This window comes from Eutrigla gurnardus, assembly GCF_963514095.1.
Source record: "Eutrigla gurnardus genome assembly, chromosome: 19".
Lineage (NCBI taxonomy): Eukaryota > Metazoa > Chordata > Actinopteri > Perciformes > Triglidae > Eutrigla > Eutrigla gurnardus.
In genome coordinates, this window is record NC_139930.1 from 2185727 (window position 1) to 2199687 (window position 13961).

General features: G+C 42.4%; 1 long non-coding RNA gene across 1 annotated transcript; it reads left to right on the top strand.

Moving 5' to 3' along the window:
- The first annotated feature begins 11938 nt into the window (after window positions 1-11938).
- Window positions 11939-13453, top strand: LOC311029952. Its single transcript, XR_014598933.1, has 3 exons — window positions 11939-11983; window positions 12061-12133; window positions 12990-13453. It is a non-coding gene; the product is annotated as an uncharacterized lncRNA (long non-coding RNA).
- The last annotated feature ends 508 nt before the right edge of the window (window positions 13454-13961 follow it).

Consider the following 13961-nt stretch of genomic DNA (forward strand, 5'->3'; position numbering starts at 1 on the left):
CAACGTTAGATTTAGACAACAAAACCAACGTCAGGTTGAGACAACAAAACCAATGTAAGGTTGAGACAACAAAACCAATGTTAGGTTGAGACAACAAAACCAACATTAGATTTAGACAACAAAACCAACGTTAGATTTAGACAACAAAACCAACGTTAGATTTAGACAACAAAACCAACATTAGATTTAGACAACAAAACCAACGTAAGGTTGAGACAACAAAACCAACATTAGATTTAGACAACAAAACCAACGTTAGATTTAGACAACAAAACCAACATTAGATTTAGACAACAAAACCAACGTCAGGTTGAGACAACAAAACCAACATTAGATTTAGACAACAAAACCAACATTAGATTTAGACAACAAAACCAACGTAAGGTTGAGACAACAAAACCAACGTAAGGTTGAGACAACAAAACCAACGTAAGGTTGAGACAACAAAACCAACATTAGATTTAGACAACAAAACCAACGTAAGGTTGAGACAACAAAACCAACGTAAGGTTGAGACAACAAAACCAACATTAGATTTAGACAACAAAACCAACGTAAGGTTGAGACAACAAAACCAACGTAAGGTTGAGACAACAAAACCAACATTAGATTTAGACAACAAAACCAACGTAAGGTTGAGACAACAAAACCAACATTAGATTTAGACAACAAAACCAATGTAAGGTTGAGACAACAAAACCAACGTTACGTTGAGGGCTCTTAGTTAGTTTTCGGAAAAATGTTAACATTGAAAGTCCTGTGTTGTTGGACCCCCACCATGAGGAGTCCTTCTGAATATTTAATACTGTGTTACAAGCTCTGAATGTTGTAAGTTATGTAATGTGTTTAATTCATGAGTCCACCATTAAAACAGATCCTAATTAACTCTCAATTGACCTTGTTTTAGTGCTGAGAAACACAAAAAAATGGACATGAAACCAATAGATTTCATTTTGTGACTAGTTCACGAGCTGCCATGAGGCTGGGTTGAAATGTAGAGTCAGCAATGCTGCGGATCCAACAACCCCCCTGCAGGAGTTCAGCATGCCATGAAGACGTGAGTGATTTTCCACTCTTTCACAGGAGCTCTAGTTCTGTTTAAAACGTGTCAGAGCTGAGGTAATGGTGAGCTCTCTCTCTCTCTCTCTCTCTCTCTCTCTCTCTGCAGTCCAGACCACATTAGTGTTTCTAGGATGGAGGTGTTGAGGGGGAGTTTACCTCCCTGAAATATTTATGAGGAAATGCAGCAGAGCAACGGTGCAGCAGCCACAACTGTGAGGCTCCACTTCTCTTTCCTGATCTCTTCTCTCCATGACTCGTTTCTCAAATCTCTCTTATTGTGATGTATTGTTATTATTATTATTATAATTACATTTTTCATCGAACTTAGAAAAAGCATACTGTAGATGGCCTTAATGAACCACAGGATATGGCTTTTTCACTTCTCCTCTGTTCTGATTCTTTCTGATTCAGACCCTTCGTTATGTGAGGAACATATTCTAAATGCAGCAGTAATACAGTCGTAGTTTATTGTGTGTATCCAGCCAACCTGCAGTGGTCAACAACATTATTCCCATAGACAATGTAGCTTACTTCATATAAGATCACATCTCCATGGTCTAAGAAAAAAACTTGCCTCTCAAAACAGCTTGTCGTCCTCTAGACCAGAGGTTCTCAAAGTCGGGTCCGCAAAATCATTTGCTATGAATTATAAAATTAAACTGTATCATTAAAAAATGCATCTACAGATGGGGACCATTTGTGCAACTAAAACAAGCATATTGTGTCCATTACTCCCCCCCACGTTAACTTTGGGCCAATAGAATCAATCAATCGATATGATTGTGAGGTATCACATCAATCTGTCAATCACACTTCACTAATACTTCCAGCGGCGGCTGAAATGTGCTTAATCTGTTTTACAATTATGAGGGGGTCCTTGGAAAATGTTCTCCCCTGTAAGGGGTCCCTGGCCCCTATAATTTGAGAACCCCTGATCTAGACTATTAAAGCTGCCTGTTTCTATATCTGATGTGGTGTCCCAGAACATAACACAGATCTTCGCTGTACCAAACTTCACCGCACCATCTCTCCTCATACATGTGGGACAGTTTGTCCTGCAAGATTATGTAAGCTGTTAATATGATCAATAAAATAATAACAATAATCATACAAACCTGCACCTCATTAGTCAATGACGGCCAGATTAAAGATTATAATAGACCTTCCTTCAAACGTTTTGACTTGTCATAGCAGGAAAAACACAGCTGAGCCAGCATGAACAATAACCCTGGAAGAAACTCAGCAAAAAGAAACCCAACTGTTTGTAAAGTTACATGTGCTGGAAAAATAGTATAATAGTATACATTTGTAAGTATTATCTATCCAGTTTGGTTCCACTGCCCTTAAGTCTGCGTCTCCCCTTGTCTTGTGCCAGTGTGTTGTCGTCTCTCATCTCTGTGTCATGCCAAGATCCAGCCAAGTTTGTATTTTTGCTTTCTTTTGTTTGTAACTTTTGTCGTCGAGAATAGTATACTTTAAGTTTATAGCCTTAGTTCATAGCATGTTGCTTTCCACCCTGTGGAGTGATCTTTGGTTTATACCTTTTTTAAATAGCGTAGTTTAAGTTTGTAGCCAAATTGTTTTTCTTTGACACTTTTTTGAATAAAAGCCTTTTTAAACTGCCTCTGCATCCGAGTCCTCCCTCCTTGTCCAAGCCTGACAGATCTTCTCCAGATCCTTCAGGTTTTGGGGCTGTCGCTAGGCAACACGGACTTTCAGCTCCCTCCAAAAATGTTCTCTTGGGTTCAGGTCTGGAGACTGGCTAGGCCACTCCAGGACCTTGACATGCTTCTTATGGAGCCACTCCTTAGATGCCCAGTTTGTCTGTGTGTTTCGGGTCGTCATGCTGGAAGACCCAGCCACGACCCATCTTCAATGCTCTCACTGAGGGAAGGAGGTTTTTGTCCAAGATCTTGCGATACATGGCCCCATCCATCCTCTCTGCGATACGTTGCAGTCATCCCTTCCCCTTTGCAGAAAAGCATCTCCAAAGAATGATGATTCCACCTCCATGCTTCACGGTTGGGATGGTGTTCTTGGGGTTGTACTCATCCTTCTTCCTCCTCCAAACACGGTGAGTGGAGTTTAGACCAAAAAGCTCAATTTTTGTCTCATCAGACCACATGACCTTCTCCCATTCCTCCTCTGGATCATCCAGATGGTCATTGGCACACTTCAGAGGGGCCTGGACATGCGCTGGCTTGAGCAGGGGGACCTTGCGTGCACTGCAGGATTTTAATCCATGACGGCGTTGTGTGTTACTGGTTTTCTTTGAGACTGTGGTCCCAGCTCTCTTCAGGTCATTGACCAGGTCCTGCCGTGTAGTTCTGGGCTGATCCCTCAACTTCTGTCATGACTGTGGGTTTTTGTTGTTTCCGGGATTATTTTGTAGTCATTCTGTCTTGTGATGTCACACGTTTTTTTTTTGTCTTGTCTATGTCATGACTATAGGTTTTTCTAGTGTTGGTTTCCTGTTTTATTTTGTAGTCCTTCTGTCTCATGTTTGCTTCCTGTTTTGGTTTCCCTCCTTTTTCGTCTCCCAGCTGTGTCTCATTGTCTTGTCAGCCGTGCCTCTCGTGCTCCCCAATCCCTATAGCCTGCCCTTGTGTTATCCCGGATGTGTGTCCACCAACTGATCTGTCCTGTCTGTCTCCTGGTCTTTGTCAGTTGTGAGTTCTGTTCACCTGTGGGATTATCTTGTTTTTATAGTGTTTTTGCCCTTGTGGCCTCCCTGAGTTTTTGGACAGTTTTTTTGTTAGCTTGTCATTTAAATAAACTCTTACATTTTTTAACTGCATTTGGGTCCATATACCTCCTTCAATCATAGTACATCCTTGACACCTTCATGCAATGTCATGCAAATTCATTATTTAAAAATCATACAAACTGATTGGAATTTTGCTTTAGATTCCGTCTCTCACAGTTGAAGTGAACTTATGATAAAAAATTACAGACCTCTACATGCTTTGTAAGTTGGAAAACCTGCAAAATGTATCAAATACTTGTTCTCCCCACTGTATGAGCCTGCAGGTGGATGCTGGGGAGGTGGAGGGTTAGAAACAAGCAGACAGCAATACTGATGTGGCAGCGGTGGCACTGACAGCCGAAAGGGGGAGATGGGAAGTGTCCTAGCTTAAATAGACCGCCAAATAGGGAGGATGTGAAGGAAGAATATTATTGGAGTATGAGGTATGTCACATGAGTATGACGGCGCAACTTGAGTTGTCCGCCTGAACTAGCTCACGAGCTTCGCTCCATTTAGCAAGTATTTAGCTTTAAAAAAACAGCCAGTGGAAATGTCCTTCCTAGGGATACATTTTATTTAATACTTAGAGTACATTTCTGAGTGTGTATTTTTTCTTGAGTAAAGAAGTTGAATCAGTTCTTCTACTTTTATCAGAGTCTTTTTGAACACAAGTATCGGTACTTCTATACTTGAGTATAGAACGTCTGTACCTGCACCTCTGCCAACTGCCACTTTTATTACTTTTAGTCATATAGCTATTGTTACTACTGCTACTTTCGTTGCTTTAATTATAATTAGCATTCTATTTTATCCACAGCTGCTGTTATTATTTGTAGCTTTATATTTTATCATCACTTATTTTGATATCAATTGTCCATATTGGGATCCCGCCTCTCCCTGAGGTTTTTCCCTGTTAAAGTTTTCTTCATGTGATGAGAAGGTACTAGGATAGAGGATGACTGTTGTAGATGTCATTTTTGGCTTTACATAAAACTGAACTAGACTGAAATTAATACAGCTTGCTATAATGTGTGTTCTGTACAGGAATGAACAAAGTCAGGGTATCTTTTTGCACAAGAGCTCCTCTCACTGGTGACCGAAGGCTCTGACGTTCAGATATCAGCTCAGCCTTGATCCTGTGTTGATTTCTCAACTCACACTGACGTTTTGTCAAACCCGATGTCATCATGGTCACAGCAAAGACGTGGTTAACATTGTGAATTCAATCAAAAACACTTGCTTAGTTTAAGGCAACAAAGCCACCTAGTTAAAATAAAATCACTCAATTAACTCAAAATAAACACCAGTCTCTGGTTGAAGATCCTCCCATCCTGTGTTCAGTCTCTATACTACATTATCACGTTCTCAGAGCATTTTCTATGAGCATCTAATAACGATGCTGATGAGTTTACATTGTAGTTACATGAAAGCTCATTGTTTCTCAATTAAATAACAAGTTCAATGTCAAAAAGTGCAACACAAGTGCAAGGGGGAGGGGTGGTGCAATGTCCCGGGATCCAGTGAAGGTACCAGTGCGAGTGTGAGAGTCTCTGGCAACAGCAGAGGAGTTCACCACTGACTCCACCTCAAAGGGACCAATGAATCTGGGAGGGTTTTTTTCAAAGCCTGTGGATCCGGAATACATGATCCACCAACAGCTTCTCCGTTTCAGCAGCTGATGGCAGCTTGGGTAAGGCCACAAAATGAACAGCCAGAGAGAAATGATCCACAATCGTTAGCACAGTGCCTTTTCCTTGGGAAGCTGGTAATCCGGTCACAAAATCCAAGGCGATGTGTGACCAAGGACGGCCAGGCACAGGAATTGGACGGAGGAGACCAGCAGGTGGCCGGTGAATAGCCTTCCATACTCACGGGTCTCAGCAGATATGGTTGGCCACCAGAAGTGGCGTTGGCGAAGAGTCAGGGTGCTGAAGGTACCAGGATGGCAGGCAAACCGGGATGTGTGTCCCCACTTGAGAACCTGAGGACAAACAGACACAGGCACAAACATACGACCCTGGGGACCACCACCAGGATCAGGGTCAGTCTCAAGTGCAGTCCAAACCAAGGACTCAATCTCCCAAATCAGAGAGCCCACAAGACATGAGGATGGGAGCACTGTGTCTGGCACAGGAGGACTGTCCCTGTCATCTTGAAACTGTCTGGACAAAGCATCCGTTTGACATTCTTACTCCCTGGCCGGTAAGTCAGGTTGAACCTGAACCGACCAAAGAACAACGGCCACCGGGCTTGGCGAGAGTTCAAACTTTAAATGTACTCATTTTTATGACCAGTTTATACTGTGAATGGCGTGTCCACCCCCTCCAGCCAGTGTCTCCACTCCTCCAGGGCCAATTTCACTGCCAGAGACAGTTTCTTGAAAAAACACAGGAATGAAGCTTGTTGTCCCCTGCGTCTCTCTGGGACAGCACGGCCCCAACACCAATGTCGGATATGTCGACCTCAACCACAAACTGGTGGGCAGGGTCAGGGTGAATCAGGACGGGAGCCAAGGAGAAGCGTCTCTTTAGGTCCCTGAAAACATTGTCAACATCAGGAGACCAGACAAAAGGCACATAAAAGGGATGTGAGTTGGGTTAGTGGGGCAACTACCTGACTGTAGTTTCTGATGAAACGCCGGTAGAGGTTTGTGAAAACTCTGGAGCTTCTTGCTAGACGTGGGTTGAGGCCAGTCCATCACCACCTTGACCTTCACAGCATCTGATCTCACCTGCCCACACTCCACAGTGTACCCCAGGAAAGACACGGAAGTTATGTGAGGATCACATTTCTCACCCTTAACAAATAGTTTGTTCTCCCACAACCTCTGCAGGACCTGACGCACAGCACAATGTGGGAATAAATCAAGATGTCATCCAGATACGCAAACACAAAATGATTTAAGAAGTCACTTAACACGTCGGCCACCAAAGCTTGGAATATGGCTGGGGCATTCCTCAAACCAAACGGCATGACGAGGTATTTGAAATGTCCCAGGGTTGTGTTAAATGATGTCTTCCACTCATCTCCCTCCTTTATATGCACCAGGTGGTAGGCGTTACGTAGGTCCAGCTTGGTGAAGATGGTAGCTCCATGGAGGGTTTCAAAGGCAGAGTTAATGAGGGCTAATGGATATTTATTTTTAACTGTGATATTCGAGTCAGTGAGGGACTCAAGCCTAAAAGTCTCTCGGTTAAGCAAAATAGAGGCTTCAATGTTGATGCGTTTATAGGGTAACATGGGAACTCCAGCTACTTACTCACCCGAACCCCATCTGCGACTGGTGAGGTCTTGAGTTTAACCAATGAGGACAGGAGGCGAGTTGTCCAGGCTGTCCACAGTCTCTTTGAAACGCCGACTGCACTCAGGTAGGGTTAGGCTGTTCTGGCCCAACTGCATGGGTACCTCTTGACTTGGGGAAGCAACAGGCGGGTTGATGTTAACAGTTCGGTGTTCCAGTAGCCAGTGTGACACAGCAGTTAAGGAAATTTACAATGTGCCGTCTCTCTGCGTTGCTCTCTTAGCCAATTGTCCACCTTAATGGCTAAGGCAATTAGCTCCTGCAAACTGTTGGCCTCTGCCTTAGCCATTAGACAGTCCTTAACAGTCTTGTTAAGCCCCTTTATAAAAAAACTTTGGAGTGCCCTGTCATCCCAACCTAAAACAGTAGCTAAGGTACGAAACTCCACTGAATAGTTAATAAGAGAGCCTTGGTTTAAGCTAAGCAGTCGGTTGCTAGCATCATGGCTGGTAATGGGGTGATCAAAGACAATTTAGATCATTTCTTTAGAGAACAAATCAAATGTGGGACTGGCAGTTTGTGGACTATGTGAAAATGCCGTTCCCCAGTCCCTAGCCCTCCCCGTGAGCAAACCCAACACATAGACTTTTTTAGCTCTGTCGGAACTATAAGTCAATGGTTGTTACTCAAACACAAGGGAACACTGGAAAAGGAATAACTTACTATCGCCTGAGTTTCCGTTGTAGCTTTCAGGTGCTGGAATGAATGGTTCAAGGGGATGAAAGGGACTCACTGGGACTGCTGGGGAGGGATTAGGCAACAAGTAGGAGGGAATCCAGAGGCTTTATGGAGGGTTGCTTGCTGATTGAGATCACCTGCCTGTGGAGAATAGGCCACGCCCACATGCACCAAACATGGAACAGACAGGGGGAGAGAGACGGGAGGAAAATACAGACAGGGGATGAACACACACAAAAGGGAGAAGGAGGGGCTGCCATGATGTGAATCATGACAATCACAAGAGAGAAAATGACTGAAACTTTATTGACAAGTCCCATCTGCATATACAGTATTTCTAATAACCACTCGGCCTGCATCAGAGTATGTGAAACCATTACAGCATATCCAGAACGCTGCAGCATGCCTTGTCTTCAATCTACCCAAATTCTCCCATGTGACCCCCCTCCTCCGTGACCTCCACTGGCTCCCTGTTGCAGCACGCATCCAATTCAAGACGATGACACTGGCCTTCAGGGCCATCAATGGAACGGCACCCATCTACCTTCAAACACTGGTCAAACCTCACGCCCCGAAGCGAGCACTTCGTTCCTCTACTTCAGCTGGCCGGCTGGTACCACCATCGCTGAAATCAAACAAATGTCGCTCAGCAAAGTCCAGACGCTTCTCTGTTCTGGTCCTCAGTGGTGGAACGAACTCCTGACCAACGTCAGGACAGCTGAGTCATTTGCCATCTTCCGAAAAAGGCTCAAGACTCACCTGTTCAGACTTCACCTCGACTCTACATAGCATGACCCACTTACACCCCCCCCCCCCCCCCCAAAAAAAAGAAACCTTACCTAGCACATAGCACTTTGATCATAGCACTGTTGTTCTTAAGGTATGTTTGCTGAACAGCTACTACTTTACTCAGACGAGGATCTAACACTTGTTCTATTTTTAGCTCTTACTTTATCGGCAATGATACGTTGTGGTTTCTTTGTTTCTTTCTTTTGACAAATGTACTTATTGTAAGTCGCTCTGGACAAAAGCGTCTGCTAAATGACCTAAATGTAAATGCAAATGTAATGTGAATGCGAGTGATCACGAGGAAGTGGAGATGATTTTTGAAGGAGACACACAGCGGCATTCTTATTATAAAAGTACCGGTCCGGTTCCGCTCGGGTAGCTCGCACCACGAGTCTGAGGCCTCAAGCCCGACCCAGAATCCATCTGTCCTACACACTCATCAACAGTATTTCAGTCATAAATCATCTCGATATTGGGATAGATCCAAGTGGAACACTGAGCGATAATGAGCCCCTGGGTTGGGTTGCCAGGTACAAGAACACATATCCCCCACAGAAACTAAGAAACACAAAAAAATAGTAATAAAAAATTAAATAAATATTTTGTACCACTATGGAATTGGGAGATTAGCAGAAGAAATAAGGAGCACAATGGGAGAAAAGGTTAAATTAGAGAGATTGCCGCTAGACTTGGGTTGGTATGCTTCAACATGTAACTGGCCTTCACTGATTTTAACTACAGTTCATGATGGACCTTAGTTTTTGCTAATAAGTATTGCTAATACTAACCGCTAATGCTAATCACCAATGCTAATCACTAATGCTAATCATTAGCATGCTGGCTATTGTTATGATTATGGTTGTAAGGTCTGGAAATGTCTGTTGTAGTGACAAAATACACTAATAAACACTGTATATGCAAGCCTAGGATATTTGTATGGCCTTCGCCCAATGATAGCTGGGATCGGCTCCAGCCCCCCCGCGACTCTGAATACAGGATAAGTGGTAGACAATGGATGGATGGATGGATGGATGGATATTTGTATGCTAGCGATTAGCATTATCAATTAGCGATTGACAGGCTAATTGAAAGGGTCAGGGGTCCTCTTTACTAATTCTCCTCTCTCCACAGTCTGCAGCGCCTGTAATATGCCTGAAATATATCAAGTTCAAGAGAGTCTCATTTCAACCTCAATAACAAGCAAACTCAGCACAAGGAACACATGTTCCCTCGGCTGCATCCTATTGGCCCACATTTTTTCTGGTTGGCTCTGATTGGAGTTTGTAACCAGGAAGGGGAGAGATAAATAAGCTTGTATGAGATACGATCAACATTGGTTTATGATCCACGATTCAATTTCGAGAAGCAGATACCTGATCAGAGAACAACTTCCCAACACTCCCAGTATGAATATAAGGAAGACGTACTGGGAGAAGTTGGACAGCATTTATTTTATGGGGACTGTTGAGGTGTATTAGTACGGGACTGGAACTCGCACAAGGTGTAACTTTCAGCTTTGGTTCTGCCCTCTGAGCTGTCAATCACAACAGAGCCAAGAGAGCCTTTGGGCCAAATGTTATTACGCCTGGAAAACTGAATTTCTAACTGGAATTTGAGCTAGAAGGAGGATTTTAAGTTTGAGTTTTTGCTTGAGTTTGAGTTTTTGCTAGTCTTGACGAACATTTTTAGGTACATTCTGCATTAGTATTGAATATGGACAAAATGTAAACAAACTATCTAAAAAATTAAGCATTTTTGGTCAACATGGTTGAGATTCATGTAAAATAGGTGGCTCATGTTGTCAATGGACAATGACATGTAGTAACACTGGTATGGTCCTTTAAAATAATTTCCACTTAAATGTTAATATTTGGACCTGAATCCATCAACATTATTAATAAATACCCAGGTTTGTAATCAGAATATAAGACAATTAAAAAAAATATATCAGACAATTAAAAATATATATATATTTCAAGCATTCTTGGGGCCCCCTAGTGGCTGCAGGGGCCCTAAGTAGAAGCTTAGTTAGCTCTATACAGACATAAAAGCAACCGCAGTTGCATTCCAGTGTGTACACAACATGGGGGTGTTACACTCCATGAAACTGTGGATAGTATGTATCTTGTTACTAAACAAGTCTCTAAAAGTGTCAGTTTTCACTATAATTGCAAATACCACAAGAAAAGTTGCCCTTGGGTCGTCTAAGCCGAGTGTCTGGTTTGGAAGCATAAAGAGAACCGCTGACTACTTTGTCCCTGATCGTAGGCCCTTCTGAAGCTGATTGCTGGGGGTTCAGAAAATATCTCCAGTAAAGAAGGGTCATCTACAATAATGTCTTTCTTTATAATTGATCTGAACAGCCTCTCTGCTGAAGCTAGTGACAGAGAAGGGTTTCTGAGTTTTTTCTTGCTTTGGTGTGGGGCAGCTCACTCCTCTTAGAATTACAATTTGATATCCTCTATGTCTGAAACGCTGCTGCATGTCCATAGATTGGGTTTGGACATCCTGATCAGACTCACAAATTCATCTTAGGCTCTGGATTTGCCCATAAGGAATGTTTTTAATGAGCCAAGGGGGGTGGGAAGGATGTGTTTCCGAAGTCCAGAATGTTAATGACTTGTAAGTCATATTCCACGCTCAACTTTAGGTTCATATTAAACCATTCACACAATCTTGTATTTGAAATCAAATTCAGATTCATTGATTTTCAGCTGAACAAATTGATACTTAAATTAAGCGTTATTCTCTCACAGTGTCTTAATAAGTCAATTCAATTGTATTTACAGTGTCATATCATAACAAAAGTTATCTCAGGACACTTTTCACATAGAGACAGATTTTCTAGTCAATGCATTTTAAAGTCCCAACATCACCAGGAGCAAGCGTGACAGTGCCACATAGTGGAGAGAAAAAACTGTCTGAACTTGAGGCAGAAATCTCGAGTAGACCGAGTTCTTGGGTTCCATCTGCATTTGATGTTGGTAGTAGTAGTAGTAGTAGTAGTAGTAGTAGTAGTAGTAATATCAGCAGTAGTACAAATATAACAGTAGTAGTAATAGTAATATTAACAGAAGTAGTCAATGTTGGCAGGTACAGCCATCCTGAGATGGATCCAGCTCCAACATGTCGGCGTAGTCCAGAAAGCATGTGATGAGCATCACAGCAGCAGGTGGAGCTACAACATAGTGTAACCCACATGGTTACTAAACCCATTTTTGTAGTTTAGATGTAGTACCCCCGTTTCCCCACTTGGTGGCGCAGCACCCCTGCGAGTAATCGCCGACGCATTGAACGTGCCCCCGAACGTGACCTGTGCATGATCACAGTGTGCACCGTCCGCCATCTTGGATCAAGCTGAGACACCGAGCAGAGCGGTCGCACATGAACCGAGCTGAAGAAACGGGGTATGTAAAGTGAACAAAACCACGCTAAAACATCAGTAACTCTCGAGCAAAACCTTCATAAGTCTTCTGTTTATCAGGCAGAGTCGTTACGAGCGTGTGTGAAGGAGCGGGAGGCTGAGTTTACCGTGTTAAGTGTCCCTGAGAACTCCGGTAAGAAAATGCTAAGTTGCTGAGCAAGCCTCAGGCTAGTTGTTGCTATTAGCATGATAAGATAAAGTTCCTGTGACTGAAATATGTTCATAAAAACCAGTCGGAGTCCATGCTAAGTTCATGCTATGTTTCGTTAATGTTTTAAACCTACTCTGGTACCTGCTGTATCATTGTGTATATTGAAAACGAGCTGTAAAAAGATCGCTAACAACCTAGCGCGAAGCTAATGCTAGTCGCCGCTATGCTAATTCTGGGTGTTACCTGCTAAAGGTGATATGAATGCTAATTGTGAAGCTATCTAAGCTAATGTGTGCTAGCTGGTTAAGCTAATGAGCCTTTACTGTGACTTGAGATGAGAAATGGAGACAGCTATGGTACAGAAATGTGGTTAAATGATACCGGGTCATGCTAATTATTTTTCCGGTCATTGAGATGAGTGTATTCGGTGTTTTTGCACTAGTGATGGTTTAATATGTATTCTGTTAAAAATAATTTATCCTGTTTAGAGTTTATACTGTAACTTTATGGTTAAAAACAGATAAAAAGCTATGGTTAAAAGATAAATATTGTGTTAAAAATGTAAATTCTGATTTATTGAGCTGTTTATAAATATAAATGGAGCTTTATTGAAATAAATAAGGTGATTTATGTTGAATTATAAGTTCATGGTAAATAATAGTCATGGTAAAAGTACTTATACTGTACTGTAAAAAATATGCAGTCTCATTTAAAGCATTTAAATGCAGAGTATCCTTTATTTGGGTATTTATGTGAAAGAATTAGAGTGAAAAGTGAAAGTAGAAAGATGTCAATTGAATAGAAAGTAATGATTATTTGTTCTACACTCTCTGTGTAGACTGTTTTTTTTGTTCGACGGATTAAGACTTCGGATCCAGAATTCCGAGCCAAGGGTTCGGTGGCGAGCCAATCCAGCGAGAGAAAGATTCAGACGGAGCGGGTCCCAGCCTGGCCAGCTGTGAACCCAATCCGAGGAGCCCGACATCGATTCACTTCACACAGATAAGAACCCATACACAAATCTACCCGGGTAGTAATTGAACATTGGACTGAACATTACACAGAACATAAACGCAATTGAACCCTGAACTCTGACCTTCGAAAAAGAGAAGGATGGACAATTTTCTTTGAACTTTTTTATTTTTTTATTTTGACAAATTAAAGAGCTCTATTTTTCTGTATTTTATTTTATTTTTTTATTTTCATTCATTGCATTTCAATAATTGTGACAATAAATTGTTCACTATTACCAGCTCTTACGAACCTAGAGAATGTAGTGTTATTATTGTTATTAGCCAGAAAGACTACAGGCGCTACAATAGTGTTCCCATCATCAGACCAGGTAGCAGTCGGTGTCGGTCAGGACCTCAGAGGACCAGAAAGCACAGCCAGACCCCCGGCAGTAATCCTGGAAGGACTCCAGTTAGTAAAAGAAGAGATGCAGATTTTAATCAGTTTCTTTATTCATAAGTCAAACAAGATCATGGTGTCGGTGCAGTCAGGATCAGATTCAGGATCAGGTTTCCCCATGGTCCAGGGAGACCTGAGAGAGAGAGAGAGAGAGAGAGAGAGAGGCTCACTGTGTTATTATAAATCCCAGGCAGTCTAGGCCTATAGCAGCATAACTAAGAGCTGGTCCAATGCAAACCTGAACCAGCCCCAACTATAAGCGGTGTCAAAGAGAGAGGTTTTAAGCTTACTCTTAAATGTGGGAACAGTGTCTGCCTCCCGAACCAGAACCAGAAGACGGTTCCACAGAAGAGGAGCTTGATGACTGAAAGCTCTGGTCCCTGTTCTACTTTTGGAGACT